Genomic DNA, 20,301 nt, shown 5'->3' on the forward strand with positions numbered 1-20,301 from the left:
CGGTTCTAACAAGTCTTCCAAATCACTGGGAAATTTGAAAACCTGTAAAATGAACAAACAAAACCGGACTAAATTAAAATTATGTATTTACTGCTGATTCAGACATTAGCAATATGGGACTTTTTACAACATAGGTCATCATCAGTTTTTGAGTTCAAAACGCCACCCAAATGGGAACCAAAAATGTCTATGAACAGCCAGATACTAAAGCATAGGGAGGTCCCAGACTAGGAATAACATGAACAACTGGTCATCTGAGTTGGATTAAAATTATGAAAAATCGTGAAGTTGAAGAACCATTAAGATCAAGATGTTGGCTTCAGGGTAGGATATAGTAAAAACTCATTGTTGATGGCACATAGCGGTATGTTTATTTTTCTAAAATGTAAGTGGTTTGACTCTGCAAGTGCATGAAGTAATTTTTTGTAGACACTCTCTGATGGTTGCTTTGTTCTACCTTCTGATTTCTCTTTTTCTTTCATAACCTCACGAACTGGGCTTAAATGGTCTTAAAAAGGAGAGCTAGCTGGGCACAGGGCATGCCTGTTGTCTCAGTTACTCAGGAGGCTGAGGTTGGAGGATTGCGTGAGCCCAGGAGTGAAGTTTAAGGCCAGCCTAGGGCAGATAGGGAGGCCCCATTTTAAAAAAAAGAAAAAAAAGAAAGCTAAATTTCTTCTAAATTTGAACTTAAGCACTACTTTTGTACAGTCATGGCATCATCCACAGGTGTGAAACAAAACAAAAGAAGAGCTCATTTTAGATGCTGTAGCTACAAAGAAAAGATTGGGCAACTTAGGAGGTCATTTACTTTCAACATTTGAATCGCATGCTCTTCAGAGATGCTATACTCATACTGGGTTGATCCACAAAAGTTACTAAAAGAATTTACAAGACGTAAAAGAAATTATTTTTGGTTCTTATTGGAGTATAATATCTGAAAGTCAAGTCCTAATTTCCTGGGCTCCCCTCCTAAAGAATTTTAATTTTTTTGTGTGTTTGGTTAAAAAAGAGTGGTTACTGAATGTCCACCTTGGCCAGAATTAACCAAATACTCTAAGAGAAAAAAACCGGGAATAGAACACACATTCCAGCCCAATCCCTCCCAAATGTCTTTGAAAAAGGAAAAATCTAGATTGTTTGGTAGTGAATAATAGAAATGAAAACAAGTTAGAAAAATGGAGAAATGCTTTAGTGGTTTTAACAAGCAATTTTGTTATATTTAAGGATCCCTAATGTTTAAACAATGAAGCAAATATCTATTTTTAAACAACTTAGTCTCACCTTGTTACCTTAATTCACTAAAGTGGAAGTCATTACATATTTTTAAAAAAGCAAATTCTCTGATTTAAAAAGTAATATATGAAAACAGAGTGTAATGTTATTACATAATGTTTGGGAAATAAAAACTTTTCTCAAAAGAAAAAAATTACTGTAACATCTCAAGATATTTTAGATAACCTTCCTCCGTACACACACACACACACACTACATACACACATATATAGTATGTGTGTGTGTATACATATTCCTCAACTTACAATGGAGTTACAGTCCAAATAAACCCATCATAAATTGAAAAATCATAAGTCAAAAATGCATTTGATTCAACTAACCTACCAAATATCATTGCTTAGCCCAGACTACCTTAAAAGTGCGTGGAACACTTACATTAGCCTAAAATTGGGTGAGATCAGCTAACACAAAGCCCATTTTATAATAAAGAATTTTGAATCAAAATTCAAAATTTGAAGTACAGTTTCTACTAAATGCATATATCTTTTGCACCATTATAAAGTCAAAAAATCATAAGTTGAACCATCATATTGTAATGGAGTGCAAGTCCAGTCGCTCACTGCTTGCAGAGTCCAGTTAAAAGGAGTGAGTCCTGGTAGAAGGTGACCCTATTTCAGAGCTAGCTGAGGGGAGTCAGTACAGGCTCCTGCCTTGAGGGCACCACCTCAGTCTTCAGGCAGAAGACAGGGGCTTTTAAAAGGAGGGCTTGGCATGAATGGCATGTAGGGGAGGAAACAATGAGGTGTGGGGTCTACGGGACTTGCTTCGAATGTTTTATCTATTGGGTGGTCTGGCTGGAGCCATCGCAGGCAGAGGTAAGCTGTAAATTGAAGCAATCTCCTGGTGGAAGAGAGTTCCAGAGACCTGATTTGCTTCAAGGTTCCATCTGTGGAACTTCTAAGTAAACACATAGTTAGATAACCTTGCTGTGCCTGGTAGAGAGAAAGTAAAGGTTATAATTGCATTGTTTAAAAACTAAGTAAAAGGGATAAGGGTGCGGTGGCTCATAGCTGTTTTCTCAGCATTTTGGGAGGCCGAGGTAGGCAGATCACCTGAGGTCAGGAGTTCTAGACCATCCTGACCAACGTGGTGAAACCCCGTCTGTACTAAAAATGCAGAAATTAGCCGGGCGTGGTGGCAGTTGCCTGTAATCCAGCTACTCGGGAGGCTGAGGTAGAATTGCTTGAACCCAGGAGATGGAGGTTGCAGTGAGCCGAGATCGCACTAGTACACTCCAGCCTGGGTGACAGAGCGACACTCCATCTGAAAAAAAAAAAAAAAGAAAGAAAGAAAGAAAGAAAAAGGTAGAGGGGAAAGAAAACAAATTCATTTTTTCTCTTAAAAATGGAGTACTCATCTATAATATGTCAGGACCGTCTTTCTCTCTCTCTCTCTCTCTCTCACACACACACACATACACACATACACACACCTCTCTCCTTAAAGTTGATTTATTGATATATTTAGCCTATAGTCTATCTTAACATATGTAAGGCAAGAAACATCATAAACTAACTCTAAATTAAAAGAAATATTTTGAAGTGTGGATGGATGCTCGTTTCTTTTACCTCTCCAGTGATCCAGCCCTCAACTAAACCAATGGAGCCATGTAGGGATTAAGAGCACAGGCCAGGCCTTGCAGTCAGATGCACCAGCCAAAATTCCAACTCTGCCGTTTATGAGCTCCCTCACTTTGGGCAGTTCATTTCATTTTCACAAACCTTCCCTTCCTCCTCTGTCAAGGAAGGGTCACATGAAGGCTCTCATGAGATGATACAGGTAAAGAACTAAACTCACTACATGGCTCCTGTGAAGAGGGTTATTATATTCATTCATTTATTTGTTCATTCATTAGCTCACTCATTCACTGTCAGAAACTGTTCTTGGTTCTAGAGATAAGTGTTTGTAACCAAAACAGACAAAAATTCCTGCTCTTGCAAAGCCGACATTCTAGTGCAAGGGATGACATATTCTTCTTCAGTATCTTTCAATCAATTTTCATTTCTCCCCTCACCTCAGTAATTCATCTCTACATCGTCACTATCTCCTGTCCTGCCCTCTGTTGTCTCAGAACATTAGCCTTAGCTGTCTTAACCTCCCTACACTACCACCAACCAATGATGGAAACTTTAAAATAGGCCTTGTTCTTCTTGCAAATATTTGTAGTTATTATTATTATTATTATGAGACAAGGTCTCACTCTTTCACCCAGGCTGGAGTGCAGTGGCACGATCTTGGCTCCCTAGAACCTTTGCCTCCTGGGTTTAAGCGATCCTCCCACCTCAGCCCCCTGAGGATCTGGGACCACAGGTGCATGCCACTACACCCAGCTAATTTTTTTTTACATCTTGTAGAGATGGAGTTTCTCCATGTTGCTGAGGCTGGCCTCAAACTCCTGAGCTGAAGCAATCTGCCTGCCTTGACCTCCCAAAGTGCTGGGATTACAGACATGAGCCACTGCACCTGCTGTATTTGTAATTGTTGAAAGGATAACAAGCCTCCAAGCTTCAAAGAATCAAATGTCTAATAATGGAATTCCAGACATGATGAAAGGCACCCTAACTGTGATGGGGAACATAATTGGGGCTGTCCGGCTTCCATGTATCCAGCAAACTGAGACTAGCAGGACCAGTATGCCCCGATAGATGTGGAAAAGCCTGCATACATCCTGACAGGAGCCCTCCTTTCGCAAGGTGAAGTGAGGATAATAAAACTAGTCTTATAGGGTTAGTGTAAAGCACTTGGCACATGATAAGAGCTCAATAACTGCAGTGGTAATGAGCTTTTGTTGTTGTTTACATTGTTCATATCAAAGCACCTGGAAAATGGGAAATGCTCAATGTGTGGTAGCTAAAAAGATTAAATTCTGAATTAATGATAATGGAGTTTATTCGATGTTTATTTTGGCACTGTGAAAACAGTTGCTGATTCTCCAGCAATAATAGATAGACATACAAGAGAAATTCAAATCTGAGGCTTTAGGTTGTTTCAAAGTATTTAGCAATATTCACATAAAGACAATAAAAATGTCAATTACAATAATTCTTATTGAGTCAGCAAGCCATCAGGCAGAAAGTACTTGGCAAACATAAGTATTGTATGTAATTGATACAGACACACACACACACATACACACACACACCTTCTTAATTTCACATTTGCCCAACTTTGGGGAATTTTTACAGAAAGCTTTTCTACTGCTCATTAGGTTACTATGAGAAACATTTTGTATGCCAGCTCATAATCAGAATGACACTTTTGTCCCTAATAAAAAAGTAGAGACATTGTAGATAGATATTTAATGTCTGTGTTGCCTACCTCTTCATATAACACTTAGTCAAAATGTCAGTTAAGAATAGGAATATAAAATAAAACAGTCAAGCATGAAATAAAGACTATTGTCTTATATCTGAATGTATGACAATATGTTTTGTTTGTGAATCACTGTAAATAGTTTCACCACACTGCAATTTAAATGATTGACAATTGGTAAACTCTGTTACACTTTCTTCAGCCACTGAGGGAAAAAACTGGGTCAAGTCAAACCTTATAGTGTTACCACACAATTCCCGTGGTGTTAGCTTAACCCTCCAAGACCTCAAAAAGCATTTTGTTTGACTCTGTTTTGTTGCCTTAATTGCCATTTAGGGATAGGAGCTAGAAATCCCAATATTTTGACCACTTATGTACATAAAATGGACAAAGCAGTTTTCTCTGAAAAGGGAGATTTCTGTAACTTTAACCACTCTTCAAGTTCAATGACCACATTAAATCCCAACTGAAGAATATTCATCTTTACCTTTGGAATCATTTGTCCAGATTTCATCATCATCTAAGTAAACATCACCTTCAGACCCTTACCAGGAGAAAAGGCATGAGCTGGCTGTCTAAAATGGTCCATCAAATGGGGAGAGATCACCATGTTCTAAAAGGGAAAGAACTCAGAAAATAACTGTGGGAAAATCATCAAGACAATAACAAAGCCTATCACTTCACATAGAGGGTATTCGGGATATCTTCAATAAAGAAAATCGTTTCTTCATTTTTATCTCTGCTTCTGAAGAAGATCATGATGTCAGCAGTGTCCCAGAAAAGTCTATTGAAAGTAAGGTCTCATCACTCCAAACCTTGAATGCTGCTTGGACGGTGTGGTCCACAGTTTCAGAGGGTAAATCTGGCATGTAATTCCCTATTCTGACCGACATACATACACATGAGAGGCATTTCAGTAAGCCTCAAATATGACATTTTAAATATTGTTGCATTTTTAAAAATAAATTCTTTGGTGATTATTTTTGTTCCTTAGGGAATCAGAAATCTAAGGTACACCATGATATATTAAAGTTTCTTAAGAGACAGCCTTATTTTTTATGTGTTCATGATTGTCCTTGGCTTAAGAAAATCTAAACTGTTCTATAATCACCCAAGGTTGAAAAACTTAATAAGTCATTAGTAATTTTAAAAAAGGTTGTACAATTCCATTTATTATAAAATGTTTGAATGTATTTTATATTGAAGTACAAGGCAAGAAATAATTGAGTACAACTAATAAATTAACATTCAGTCTGTACTACAGACCAACTAGTGATATACTAAAAGGTTGAATTGGTATTCCGAGTTCTTAGACACAACATTAAAAAAAATTGTTGTAAAAAAGGTAAAAGAATCATTAAGTTCATAAACCCTTAGAAAGAATTAGCTTTCACTCTCTTTGATTTGCTTTTTGAGTAAAATTAAGCATCAACACAGAAAGACTTTAAAGTGTTTCCTTTCTCCAACATTTTGCTAAATGAGTTTTATGCATAGTATATAAAATATTCAACTCTATTAGCAGCCTTTAAATCAATGAGATTTTTCTTTAAAAGACATTCACTAGTAGAGAAATATCTTTCAGATGTACTTGAAGTTGAGTGCAAAAATGTTTCTTGTTCATCTTTATATCCCTAGAGATTAGCCCTAGGCCTATTGCATATTAGGCACTATATTAAAATGTGCTGAATGGATGAACAAATGAAAAAATAAATGGAGACAAAGGAAAGGCTCAAGAAGATTATCTACAGATTTTTTTTTTTTTTTTTTTTTGCTAGAATTAGCTCATGTCTTAATCCTTCACTTCATTTGAGTTGTTATAGAATCTCACTTGAGAAAGCATCAGCTCCACTCAATGATATGGGCTAATATTTGTTGATTCTGAACTTTCTAAATTTGGAAGATGATTTGTTGTACCTAGCTACTACAGTAAAGAGACAACTAATTTTAGCTTTTTCCTAAGGTTCAATTCTCATTGATAATTATTACACAAGAAAAAAAATAAAACCATTAGTACTCTGTCATATTTTGTAATTTAAAATTTTTATTTTAAAGGTATTTTAAGCCACCTAGAAATGACTTAGTAACTCAGGATTCAAGTAGCAGAGATATAGCCTGATATGGAATACACAGAAGTGATTAGTGGATGATATAGACTTGTAGATCCTCAAAATACCCCCAGAGATCATCTAGCTTAATTCCTTTATATTACATTGAAAAACAGTTAAAAGACATTGAGAAACTTCCTTAAAATTACACAAAGTGATAAACTTGGTGCAGGAATTAAAATCACAGACACTTGGCTAGGATAGCCCAGAATGCTCTGTATTACCCCAAACTACTTCTTAACACATGAAGATGCGATCTGCAAAAGCGAACCCTGGCAGCTATAGCAACATGACACATTGTATAGAGAAAAAATTATGAGTAACACGTTCACCTGTAGGTCAAGATACCAGTTAGCTGCTTCATTTTCTGAGGGAAAAAAAATTATACTCCACTGCATCAGGAGTTTCACACTTTGGCTTCATCACCAGGGCTAAAGTTTCATCATCCAGTTGGCCATTTGATTCTAGACCAAAGAAGGCCTGCCATAGGCTGGGGTCTGTTCTGCAGGAGCTTGGAGTTTCTCCTCTGCCTGTGTGTTGATCTCAAAGGAAGTTGATAAAAGGCTTTCAAATAATGCTAGAAAGAAAGCACACGATCATGGCCATTAAATGAAAAAACTACATGCTCAATTAGGGAAACACCAATAGGAAGGACCTGTTACCTCTGCAAGATGCAATTCCACTCCACATGGGTTAGGATATCTCATTCTCTAGAAGTACATAAGGGAACTGGTAGCAGCCAGCAGACAATGAGATTCCAGAGCACAGAGGCAATTTTCTCTGCCACTTAGTGGTCAGCAGATACCTTCATTTGGACGTGTGTGCTTGGAGGGTGATAACATGGGCATCTGCCTCACTGAGATGCTTTTATAGGGTCAAAGGGGTTGGCACAAGATTCATTTCTTATCCTTACTTTATTTGCACTAATTTTTGTTCAAGTACAGAGCATGTGCAGCACACTTTTTTGTCCAAAGTAAAAGTTTTTATAGGTTAAAAACAAAGGCTTCATTCCTTGGTTAATGTCCTTAAATGTAGAATGTAAGTTTTGCCTTTTTGAGGATTTCATCTCTAAAACTAGCTAGCAGTAGGCAGCTTGTAATTTGTCCCTTGACATGGAAGGAAGAAAGACAGAGAGAAAGAGAAGGGAGGAGGGAGGGAGAGAGGAAATGAGGAAGGGAGAGAGCAAAGGAGGGAGGGAGAGAGCAAAGGAGGGAGGGGAGGAAAGAATAGAAAAAGAAAGAGGAAGGAAAGGAAGGGAGGAAGGGAGGAAGGGAGATGGTTTAGAAGGGAAGTGGCATTTATTATCAAGTCACTGATGGGCCAGACACTGTCCTTGTGTTTTCGCTCTTATTTACTACAGTGAGTCTGTCCCAGACACCTAGATATGAATATGTACAGAACTAGACAGGGCTATAAGACTAGGAAGAATTTTCCCCAAAAAAGTCATGACCCAAGGGCCTTTGCTATGAGTTTGCCTCAGTGTGGGAACTCGTCTATTTACCTTGCTGCCAGGATGATTTTAATCATTAGTCTAATCCCAAGTGGGATAATATAATCCAGATGTAGGAATTCAGTCATTGCCTGGTAAATCATCACTGAGGATTTGTGTTACATTTTTTCAAAACCAAAATTATTTCCCAACTTTCCAAAACATCGGCAAACAGAAATGATTAGGCAGATTGGATCCCCTCTTGTACAAATATGCAAATTGATGAATCTGATCAAGCAAGGGGTAGAATTTGATCCATTCTTCCCCCAGGAGGAAATGCTTTACACATTTTGGAAAGTCCTACACCTGTCAGTTTGTGCTGACTTCAGAGTGCTTTCAGCTTGAAGATGTAAGAATATTGCATAACTGTTAGAAATTGAGACATTTATGTTAATTTTCATTTGCTCTCAGGGTATTTTGTCATATCCAAATTGAATTAATGACTTTGAATCTGTTTGCTCTACCATTACTCATTTTCTAGAAAATCCAGTCACTTGATGGGGTTTGAGGCACATCACAATCCAAAAACTAAAATGAAGCCCCTCAAAACTTAAGCATTAACTCAAGAAATGGGTCCCAGAAACCGCTGGTGACCAAAGATAGTTTTCCAATGAGATCTAAGTAAGCTCATTCATTTTCAACCTATTTTCTGCTGTCCCAGGTGGTGGGACATGTGCGCACGTCTTTGAACTGCACAGGGCACCAGCTGTCATTCTACCTCTTTCTCTCTAAGAAAACATACTAGAAAGGAGTGAGACTGACTTTATTTTAAAAAAAACCAAAAAACAAAAAACTAGAATTTGAAATAAATGTTAAAATGTAAATTACTAAGATAAAGTCAGCACTTTATTATTATTCCTCATAACTGATCTTACACAATTAGTGGAGATACTTTATTGAATTATGATAGCAAAGTAGAAAATTTTCCAAAAATGTAAAGCATGAACATGGTAGTATTGAAATTAATACAGAAAACTCGATATACTAAATCTTCATCTGTAGATGAATCAAAGACTATGAAAGTGAACATAAAGTACTTTCTTTGAAAGCAAAACTACAGTGAAAAAATTGCAATCTCAGCTGGGGTAGGTTAATTTAAAAGATACCTGTGCCAGGCATGGTGGCTTATGCCTGTAATCACAGATAGCAATTTGAGACCAGCTTCAGCAACATAGCAAGACCCAGTCTCAACTAAAATAAATAGAGATATCTTCAAAGTTATGAAATAAATAGTGGTGTTTTTTTAAGCTCAGAGTATCAGAGGAAAATATCTGGAGTCAGCTTATAGCTATCTCCTCAATTGTTCCCAAACTGGTGTAGAATCTGAAAGAGCTATTTCAGCACTGGAAAGTTTATCAGTTTTCATGACTCAGGCATAAAACCTTTGAATTGATTTTTTTAAATAGCCTTTAAAAATAATCTAACAATATTATTTTATTTTAATTTTTTATAATTAATTCCATTTTCTTCATGTTATATTTTTCTTATTTTAATAATACCTTTTAATGACTAATTTTAAGAAAAATATACATATTTAACAAATGTAGAAGAGATGATACACATTTAACAAATTATTGAGAAAGATAATACATATTTAACAAATGTTCATAAATTTGATATTCTATAATGCATTCATATTCTTTATTTGCAATGTATTAACTACTGAATTTCAATGATTTTTTTTTAATGTTATAAACCCTGAAAGTGTTTTTAAAAATAAAAGACCAGGGCCGGGCGCGGTGGCTCACGCCTGTAATCCTAGCACTTTGGGAGGCCGAGGTGGGCAGATCACTTGAGGCCAGGCATTCAAGACCAGCCTTTCCACATCGAGAAATCCCATCTCTAGTAAAACTTCAAAAATTAGCTGGGTGTTTTTTTTGAAGGATGTAGAGGATGCCTGTAGTCCCAGCTACTTGGGAGATGGAGGCAGGAGAATCACTTGAACCCGGTGGGTGGAGGTTTCAATAAGCCGAGATCATGCCACTGCCCTCCAGCCTGAGCGACAGAGCGAGACTCTGTCTTAAATAAATAAATAAATAAATAAAATCAGTACTAAACACAGATTTTTATGAAATCAACTCTGAAACATCAATATTATCATTTTGTTTGTTTCAGAAAAGTATTGGAATCTCTCAAGTAATAATGAACTCTCTCATTCTCTTGTTTTTTGCAGGGTTTTACAATTTTTATTTGTTTTCTATAATTTAAGCAGACTAAGGATTGACATACAGACAGATTTGTCTGCAGCAATATCTAGCATGCTCTCCCTGGAATATCTGACCTGTGGGGAGGAAAGAGTAACACAGCAGGCCTAAGAGAACCATCCTTTAAAATCACCCATAGCCCTTCATTCTGCCTTCAAATAAACTAAGAGAAGTCCTGCTCTTGATTATCATATATTTAATACATTTCTTTCAATGGCAAAGAATAGATATATTATTGGATATGATTCTTTAATAATCATATTTTTGCCTAGCAGTGTGTTTTTCAATCCAAATGACCATTGGAACACTGATTTGTCAGTTTCTTGTAAATAGCTCTGGTCTATATTGAATTGCCATGATCTAAAGATGATATTTAGGGTAAGGGATATTAGAGTGGTAGAGATATAAGAGGACAAATGGTGCTAACCTAGTTCAGCTATGTAACTTCTCTGCCATCCTAGACCAGACTAACCCTGATTACCTGTTACAACATGCTTTTATCTGCTCTTTGCCTCATAATATAAATGTAATTACCTTTTTTAGTACACACATATTTCAGTCCCAGGGAAACAAGTACAGCAGTATGGCACAAGCAACTCTCTAATCAGAATATATAGAGAGGAGAACATATATAGAGGAGGCTCTAAAGATTTATTTTTAATTGTCTGTCTGAAGAGAGTTCTCTGTGAACCTAACCTCCTCATAACTGTTTTTACTGTGAGCCACGTGTTACTTACAATTATTTTTTTAACTCTTGAATTTATGAAGTCAATGCTCAAAGATTACTTGATTGGTGGATGGATTAAACAGAAAAGTCACCTAGACCCAAATCCAGTTTAAACAGTAAGAAACCTCATTCAATTAAAATATTAGTAAGCTAAATATTATTATACCATTAATGTTAACACATACAATTTCAAGGAGCTGTTTACAATATTTTTTACATTGAAAAGATTTTAAGGTACAAAGAGTCACCGAATAATGTGAGTCATGTTCTCTGGCTTCGACTCTAGACAATATTTGTGGCCTACATTAAATTAAAATATAAATGATAAGGAGAGTTTGTGAGTCATGCCCTCGAGGCAGGGCGAAGGGTGCTGCATACCTTTAATAAAACCTTTGAAATTTATTTTGTGTTCATGAATCACCACTGGATTTTCCACAACCACAAAAGAAAGAAAGAAAAAAAACTATAGATAACAAATAAATAAGTGACTTGTTTCCTCAAAAGTCATTTAAGGAAGAAAATTCTTAATTCAGATATACAAAATATTTTCAAAATAAAGTAGACTAATGTGAAAACTCATGTTTTAGGCTATAGGCAATACTAGTCCTTGAGACACTGAGTCCCCTTAAGTAGAAGAGAATACCTGAAAATGTTAACCAGTGGTGTAATGGAAAGAAACACTGAGTTTAATCTTGATGGCATGACTTAAAACCTATGTGACTTTGGCAAATTGTTTAACCTTTTTCTGAGTTTCGTTTTTCTCATCTGTAAACTAGGAATGAAAAATATTTACCTTTAATATCAATATGAGGAATAGAGATAATATAAATCAAGCAAAAATACCTCACCTGACACAAAATAGGTTCTCAATAATTTTCATTGGTGTCAGTACTTGCTGCTGTTGTTTATTACTGAAGATGAGTTAATATTTACTGAGCATTAACTATGCACAGAGTACTTAAAGTTTTAGGAGACATGCAAGAAATAGGAGACATAATCTTTCAGACACAAAACAAGGGAAAATAAATGATCAGAATCCTTTTTACCAAGCAGCGTTTCTCTTACACATTCTAATATAAGGCAACAGAAATAATCAAGAGCTAAGGGCAGATGAGGTAGAAATCAGTGAACTGGGAAACACTTCCTGGAGGTAGTGAATTTTAATTACTACTGCAGGGATTTCACGAGTGTATAGAGCACCCTTGATATAAGTAACTCTATCTTAGAAAAAGACTCAGTTTTACATTTCAAAAGACATTATGCCAACAGGGAGCAAATGTTCACCTAATGAATAGAGACCGCACCCAACCAGAGAAGGATAAAACTACACACATTCTTTACTATTAGTCCTCACCAGAGGACTCCAGGGCTATTTAGAAAAAAACAAGACTTCACCAACTCAAGATGGCCATGTTAACAGACACTGTTTTGCTGTCACTCATGATCAAAACCCGGCCTGTGCCGCCAAAGGCTGTCACCAAATCAGAGACTCTTCCTTGCAAGATGCTAAGGACCATTCGGATCAGTCCAAGACACTCTTCTTGTTCATGTTACTCTCCTTGGGTTGGTTCATTAAACGCTTTTTCCTTTCCCCTTTTCTCTTTATGTTAAATATCACTTTGTTTAATGTGAACTATTTAATGCATAATATTTATATATAGATTAAATACACTACTATGTATGGTTTACAATATTGACTGACTTGGTGGATCGGCTTGAGTGCCTGCAGCTCTAAGGAAAATTGCCTCCTTGGGAATTTCATGCAGCTCATGACTTTAATGATGAAAACAGCATCGATAAAAACTTGACCCTGTAAAAACACACAAACGTGCATGAACTTGATTACATCTGACATTGTGCCACTAACAACGGTGAGGGACTTTGACTAGCAGAAAAAGGATGAATAACATCTGAGTAGAGAAAATGGCATATATGGTAAATATACAGAGATAAACAAGTTGTTTTCCAGTTGATAAATCGTATTCTTCCTTGTTTTGACATAGGTCCTCTCTTTGACCTTTCTCCTCACCAGGCTTTACCTTTGAGTACACAGTGCATTGAGGTTTTATGGTAAAGGCCAACCTGAAAGGTGCCTGAAGATGTGACACATGTTTAAGCTATGAGTGCTGCTGGGATGCTCAGGTACAGACACCACTAAGTGTTGGCAGGTTATCTGCTAGCTGAAAAGAAAGGAAGAAAAGAGAGAGAAAGAAGTCAGAATGTGAGGTGTAGGGTCGCCTGTAAGGGCCAGCTTATCCCAAAGATTGACCAAGTGGCTGCTATCTGGGAATACTTGAAAGGAGTTATGAAGGCCTCATTACCTTTAAAATATTTACACCATCTAGGTAGTGCTCATGGAGAATTAAAAGTTCTTTCCCAATGCCCTGGCAATTCTCATTGTCCAATCAGCTCTGGTTGATATTCCCACCAAAGCCCAAGACTAGCCTAGGGTCACTGCTGCACTCATGCCTCTTTGCTTCTGTTTCTTTGCTCCTGCTTAACTCTACTGCCTGAATTGACCCCTGACTGTCCTAGTTTTCCTTCATTCTTGGTTTCTGTTTATTTATGCTTTCTATTGCTTCAAAGTGTCTGCTCGTAAAACCTTTTTAGATATATGCTTTTCAGCCTTTCTATTTCTACCTATTCTGGTGCGTGTGTGTGTGTGTGTGTGTGTGTGTATGTGTGTGTGAGATGTGCTCTAACACAAAGAATCTGATTAATTCAATTTAGATGCTCTCCAATACAGAATTGTTCTTCCTGCATAAAGCTTTCTGGCAAGCCTATAATGGTTACCTTTGGGTCAGGGGTACTGGTTAAATTAGGTGGCCAGGATGACGTTACAGTGGTCAATAGACATGTAAAACCAGCGTTTAAGGAGTCACTCCTGGAAAGGGGGCTGCAGGCATGGTATGTGCTGAGCAAATCATTAACTTCCTCAAAATACTCAGCTGCTTCACAGCCTCCACTAGGGTTGGCTAATTAGAATATAAAAGATATTCCTAGGTATTTTATTCTCTTTCTAGCACCTATGAATGGGAGTTCACTTGTGATTTGGCTCTCTGTTTGTCTGTTGTTGGTGTATAGGAATGCTTGTGATTTTTGCACATTAATTTTGTATCCTGAGACTTTGCTGAAGTTGCTTATCAGCTTAAGGAGATTTTGGGCTGAGACGATGGGATTTTCTAAATATATAATCATGTCATCTGTAAACAGAGACAATTTGACTTCCTCTCTTCCTATCTGAATACACTTTGTTTCTTTCTCTTGCCTAATTGCCCTGGCCAGAACTTCCAATACTATATTGAATAGGAGGGGTGAGAGGACATCCTTGTCTTATGCCGGTTTTCAAAGGGAATGCTTCCAACTTTTGCCCATTTAGTATGACGTTGGCTGTGGGTTTGTCATAAATAACTCTTATTATTTTGAAATATCAATACCTAGTTTATTGAGTGATTTTAGCATGAAGGGGTTGTCTACATTTTATCAAAGGCCTTTTCCCTTTTCTGCATCTATTGAGATAATCATGTGATTTTTGTCATTGGCTCTGTTTATGTGATGGATTACGTTTATTGATTTGCAAACGTTGAATCAGCCTTGCATCCCAGGGAAGAAGCCAACTTGATCATGGTGGATAAGCTTTTTGATGTGCTGCTGGATTCGGTTTGCCAGTATTTTACTGAGGATTTTCGCATTGATGTTCATCAAGGATATTGACCTGAAAGTTTCTTTTTTTGTTGTGTCTCTGCCAGGTTTTGGGATCAGGATGATGCTGGCCTCATAAAATGAGTTTGGGAGAAGTCCCTCTTTTTCTATTGTTTGGAATAGTTTCAGAAGGAATGGTACCAACTCCTCTTTGTACCTCTGGTAGAATTCGGCTGTGAATCTGTCTGGTCCTGGGCTTTCTATGGTTGGTAGGCTATTAATTATAGCCTCAACTTCAGAACTTATTATTCGTCTATTCAGGGATTCAACTTCTTCCTGGTTTAGACTTGGGAGGGTGTATGTGTCTAGGAATTTATCCATTTCTTCTAGATTTTCTAGTTTATTTGCTTAGAGGTATTTATAGAATTTTCTGATGGTAGTTTGTATTTCTATGGGATCAGTGGTGATCTCCCATTTATCATTTTTTGTTTTGTCTATTTGATTCTTCTCTCTTTTCATTATTAGTCTGGCTAGCGGTCTATGTATTTTGTTAATCTTTTCAAAATATCAGCTCCTGGATTAACTTACAAGGAGTGTGAAGGACCTCAAGGAAAACTACAAACCACAGCTCAAGGAAATAACAGAGAGCACAATCCAATGGAAAAACATTCCATGCTGATGGTTAGGAAGAATCAATATCGTGAAAATGGCCATACTGCTGAAAGTAATTTATAGATTCAATTCTATTCCCATCAAGCTACCATTGACTTTCTTCACAGAATTAGAAAAAACTACTTTAAATTTCATATGGAACCAAAAAATAGACCGTATAGCCAAGAAAATCCTAAGCAAAAAGAACAAAGCGGGAGGCATCACACTACCTGACTTCAAACTATACTACAAGTCTACAGTAATAAAAACAGTATGTTACTGGTACCAAAACAGATATGTAGACCAATGGAACAAAACAGAGGCCTCAGAAATAACACCAAACATCTACAACTATAGCAGGACAAGCCACAGACAAAACTCCTCAGACACCGAATTAAAGAAGGAAGTGGTTTATTCGGCCGAGGGCATCAGGCAAGACTCCGGTCTCAAGAGCCGAGCTCTTCAGGTGCTCAACTTCTGTCCCTTTTAAGGGCTCATGACTCTAAGGGGGTCCATGTGAGAGGGTCATGATCGATTGAGCAAGCCAGGGGGTACGTGACAGGGGCTGCAAGCACTGGTGGTCAGAGTGAAACAGAACAGAACGGGAGGTTTCACAGTGTCCTTCCATACAATGTCTAGAATCTATAGATAACATCGGTTGCTAGGTCAGGCGTGGAATTTTAACTACCAGACTTAGGTCAGGCAGGCCCAGGCCTGGTTTTGGGTCTGGTTCCTAGGCGCCGGGCTACCTGCCTTTAGTTTCGCTTCTCTTTCCTTTTCTGAGTATAAAACAATATAAAACAATATGAGAGGGTCTCTCTCTTCCCTCATTTCCCCTCTTTGAGACTGTCACTTTTTATTAGTGGGCTCCAGGGCTGGAGCCAACATGAGTTTTTCTTTTAACTCATGTAAGTTTGTTGCTGTTGGTTGTAATAGATGTAGTTTATTTAATCTACATTTTTATTAACTGTCACCTACTAAAATAATGACTTAAATCCTGTAACTATTTGATTTCAAGCTTTAACTTGATCTGTTATTCCTTGTGGGGCTCTAATTGCATCTAAATAGATGTGAGAGTTGAAAGACCCATAAGGGGCTTCTCTCGCTCTACGATGTCCTATTTTTTCTCCCTCTGGTTGATGAAATGCCAGGGTGAAAGGGATAGCTAAATGGACTAAAGCACAAGTGCCACTCTAGTTATTCAGCAGAGTGCCCAGTAAAGGTCTACCACAATACCACCACATCCACTCAGGGATGAACAAGGGCTGACTGATTGATAAACTCTTGAAAATTCTTAAGCTCATTGCATTCCTTCAGGTCTCCAAGTAATGCTAAGTTTCCTCCCTGTCATGAGAGACACAAAGTGAACTTAGTGTTGGGAGATGGAATGGGCTGGATGGCCTTTGGGGGCTGACCCGCAGGGTGCCAGACTTTGGGATATAGCAGAGAGAGCTTGGCATGACTTATTACACCAGGCTGTAGAATCCTGGAAAAGAGTTACCATGGAGCCCACGCTTGGTCGACTGGAGGACCACCTTAGTGGAAAGGGGACAATCTGGGCCTCTGGCCTGCCATGTGCATGGGCATAATAATTGCTTTTATTTAACGTGCAGATGGAATATTTGATACATTCCAACCAGGCATTTGCATCTTGGTATGCTGTCTTAATTGCCAAAGTTTGTTTCAAGTCTTTAACTTCTATGATCCTCTAGTAAAATGAATATTTCCTTTACCACCTATTTTTATTAATTTTTAGACCAAAGAAAGCTAAACACCATTTTATATTTAATAATGCTTCTTGTATGATTTTTATACCAGATAAGCTAAATTTCACCTTTATATTAGTGTGCTATTAAGGTTAATGTTAGTTTTAATAAAACTTTGTATACACATTTATTCAATTTTTAATGTTGGACTATAAGGTAAGATATTCATAGACTCTTTCTAACCTTTTTTAATCTTTTTTTTTTTTTTTAATCAGTGTTGACCAGGTTGGCCGTGAACATGTAGCCTCGCCTCCCCGAGTGCCAGGACAACCAGCCTGAGCCACTGTGGCTCCCTTAATCTTTGTTAAAGAGCAGGTTAGTGCTTTAAGAAAAACCTGTTGCGTTTCTACTTTAATGTCCAGTTCACAGAAAAAATGGATCATACCTTTTTAACTTTAGCTAACACAGAATTTTCTTTACCATTAACGTTTTAAAACTTGCTTAAACTTTCAAAGCAATACTTTTTAAAAACATTTTCATGTAGGTAAAAATCCACATTGTTATGCCTCCTTATAATTATTTTACCAAAGGTGTATTTTACTTTCCTTATACACCTTGCACATAAACTGTTCCTTCAATAGTACTCAGGAGGACTTACTACTTTTAAATTATGCAACATTTTTGGCATAAAATTTTTTTTGTAACATTTTTTGTTTCACGACTTTCACAGACAATTCTTTGACATGTCTGAACTTTCTGAATTATTACAAACATTTCTTTCCTTAAACAACCAGTTAATTTATTTCAGGACAAGAATTTACCATATAATATTCTTTTTACATAAATTCTGCCTCCCCTGTTTTTTTTTTCTTTTTCTTTTTTTCTTTTTTCTGTTAGCAAAGCAGCTGCCACTGTAGATTGAATGCATCTGGGCCATCCGTGGGTTACTGGGTTAAGGATTTTTTATAGGAAGGCCTCAGTGCTTTCGGCATATGCCCTTGTTTACAATGACAACAAAGTGGTATTAAAGTGTTACAGGGTTACTGAGAATACCTTTAATTATCAATTACAGGTTTTAAATTTACCTTGGCTTTTAAAGGAATAGGGTATATACTGTTTTTTTCTTAACTACTTGTAATTCTCTCTTCTCTTTTTCTTTCTCTCTTTGACGTTCTGTCTCTCTCTCTTTGACTTTCCTTTTGCCTCTGTCTCTTCCTCTCTTTCTGCCTCTCTCTTTCTCTCTCTCTCTCTCTCTTTTCTTGACTCCTTCTTTGTTTCTCTGTCGCTTCCTCTCTGTCTCTCTTAACTACTGTGGTGGGGGAAGGGGTCTAAAACCAGCTGTAACTGTCTATGTACTGAAACTGGTCTGGGTGCCTTGGCTTACAGGTTATCTTGTGCCATACCTTTGAAACAAGGGACCTGTCTAGGCTTCCTCCTGTGGCCGACCTGCCTCTAATGCTGGCCAGTCTATTTCACACAAAGTTCTAAGTTTTCCTGGTGTCATAGTAACACCATAATCTCCCTTAAATCCTTTCTTGAAAATTTTCAACATAGTTCCTAGTGGGATGGGCTTACTTTGTGCTTGACCCATGTCTCCTCGAGACAAAACACCAGGCTCACATCACACGCACGCTACAAAAGAAAGAACACGTAAAAAGGGCACACACACACTTTTACAGTTTACGCCAAACCAGAATCAGAACCAAAATCAGAGTATCAAGAAATCCAAGCCAGGTCAAAACCAAAACCAAAGTATCAAGCAATCCAAGTCAAGTCAAAAACAAAAACCAAAGTGCGGGTACAGGCACACCACGGGTGATCAGGCCACGCTTCCACTCAGATGGAGTGGGCAGGTTCCAAAGACTAGTCTTAGTAAGTTTCAGATGTCGGGACTCCAAGTGCCAGTTCCTTCCCGGTGTTCAGCCACTGCGTTGATCCTCCACGGGGGCCTGCCACACACTGCTCTGGCGAGGCTTCCCATGGGGCAAATGTCTACCCGGGAGCGCTGTCAGGATCTGCGACGCTCCCGCTGGTTGAAATCTCCCGCAGGGTTGTTTCACAGGGCAGGCTAAAGCTGCCTAAGGAGCTGCTTTGACTGTCCATTAATCACCTTGCTTCCCAGTCAGGGAACCAAGAAATGTAGCAGGACGAGCTGCAGACAAAACTCCTCAGACACCAAGTTAAAGAAGGAAGTGGTTTATTTGGCCGAGGGCATCGGGCAAGACTCTTGTCTCAAGAGCCGAGCTCTTCAGGTGCTCAATTTCTGTCCCTTTTAAGGGCTCACAACTCTTAAGGGGGTCCGCGTGAGAGGGTCATGATCAATTGAGCAAGCCAGGCGGGGGTATGTGACAGGGGCTGCGATCACCGAGCACTGGTGGTCAGAGTGAAGCAGAACAGAACAGGAGGTTTCACAATGTCCTTCCATACAGTGTCTGGAATCTATAGATAACATCAGTTGCTAGGTCAGGGGTGGAATTTTAACTATCAGGCTTAGGTCAGGCAGGCCGAGGACTCGTTTCTGGTCTGGTTCCTAGAAGCCAGGCTACCTGCCTTTAGTTTCGCTTCTCTTTCCTTTTCTGAGTATAAAACAATATAAAACAATATGGGAGGGTCTCTCTCTTCCCTCACAACCGTCTGATCTTTGACAAACCTAACAAAAACAAGCAATGGGGAAAGGATTACTTATTTAATAAATGGTGTTGGGAAAACTGGCTAGCCATATGCAGAAAATTGAAACTGGACCCCTTCCTTATACCTTATACAAAAATTTATTCAAGATGGATTAAAAACTTAAATGTAAGACTTAAAATTATAAAAACCCTAGAAGAAAACCTAGGCAATGCCATTCAGGACATAGGCATGGACAAAAACTTCATGACTAAAACACCAACAGCAATTGCAACAAAAGCTAAAATTGGCAAATGGGATCTAATTAAACTAAACAGCTTCTGCACAGCAAAAGAAACTATCATTAGAGTGAACAGGCAACCTACAGAATGGGAGAAAATTTTTGCAATCTACCCATCTCACGAAGGGTTAATATCCAGAATCTACAAGGAACTTAAACAAATTTACAAGAAAAAAACAAACAACCCCATCAAAAAGTGGGCAAAGGACATGTACAGACAGTTCTCAAAAGAAGACATTTATGTGGCCAACAAACATATGAAAA

This window comes from Macaca fascicularis, chromosome 14, assembly GCF_037993035.2.
Source record: "Macaca fascicularis isolate 582-1 chromosome 14, T2T-MFA8v1.1".
NCBI classification, from domain to species: domain Eukaryota; kingdom Metazoa; phylum Chordata; class Mammalia; order Primates; family Cercopithecidae; genus Macaca; species Macaca fascicularis.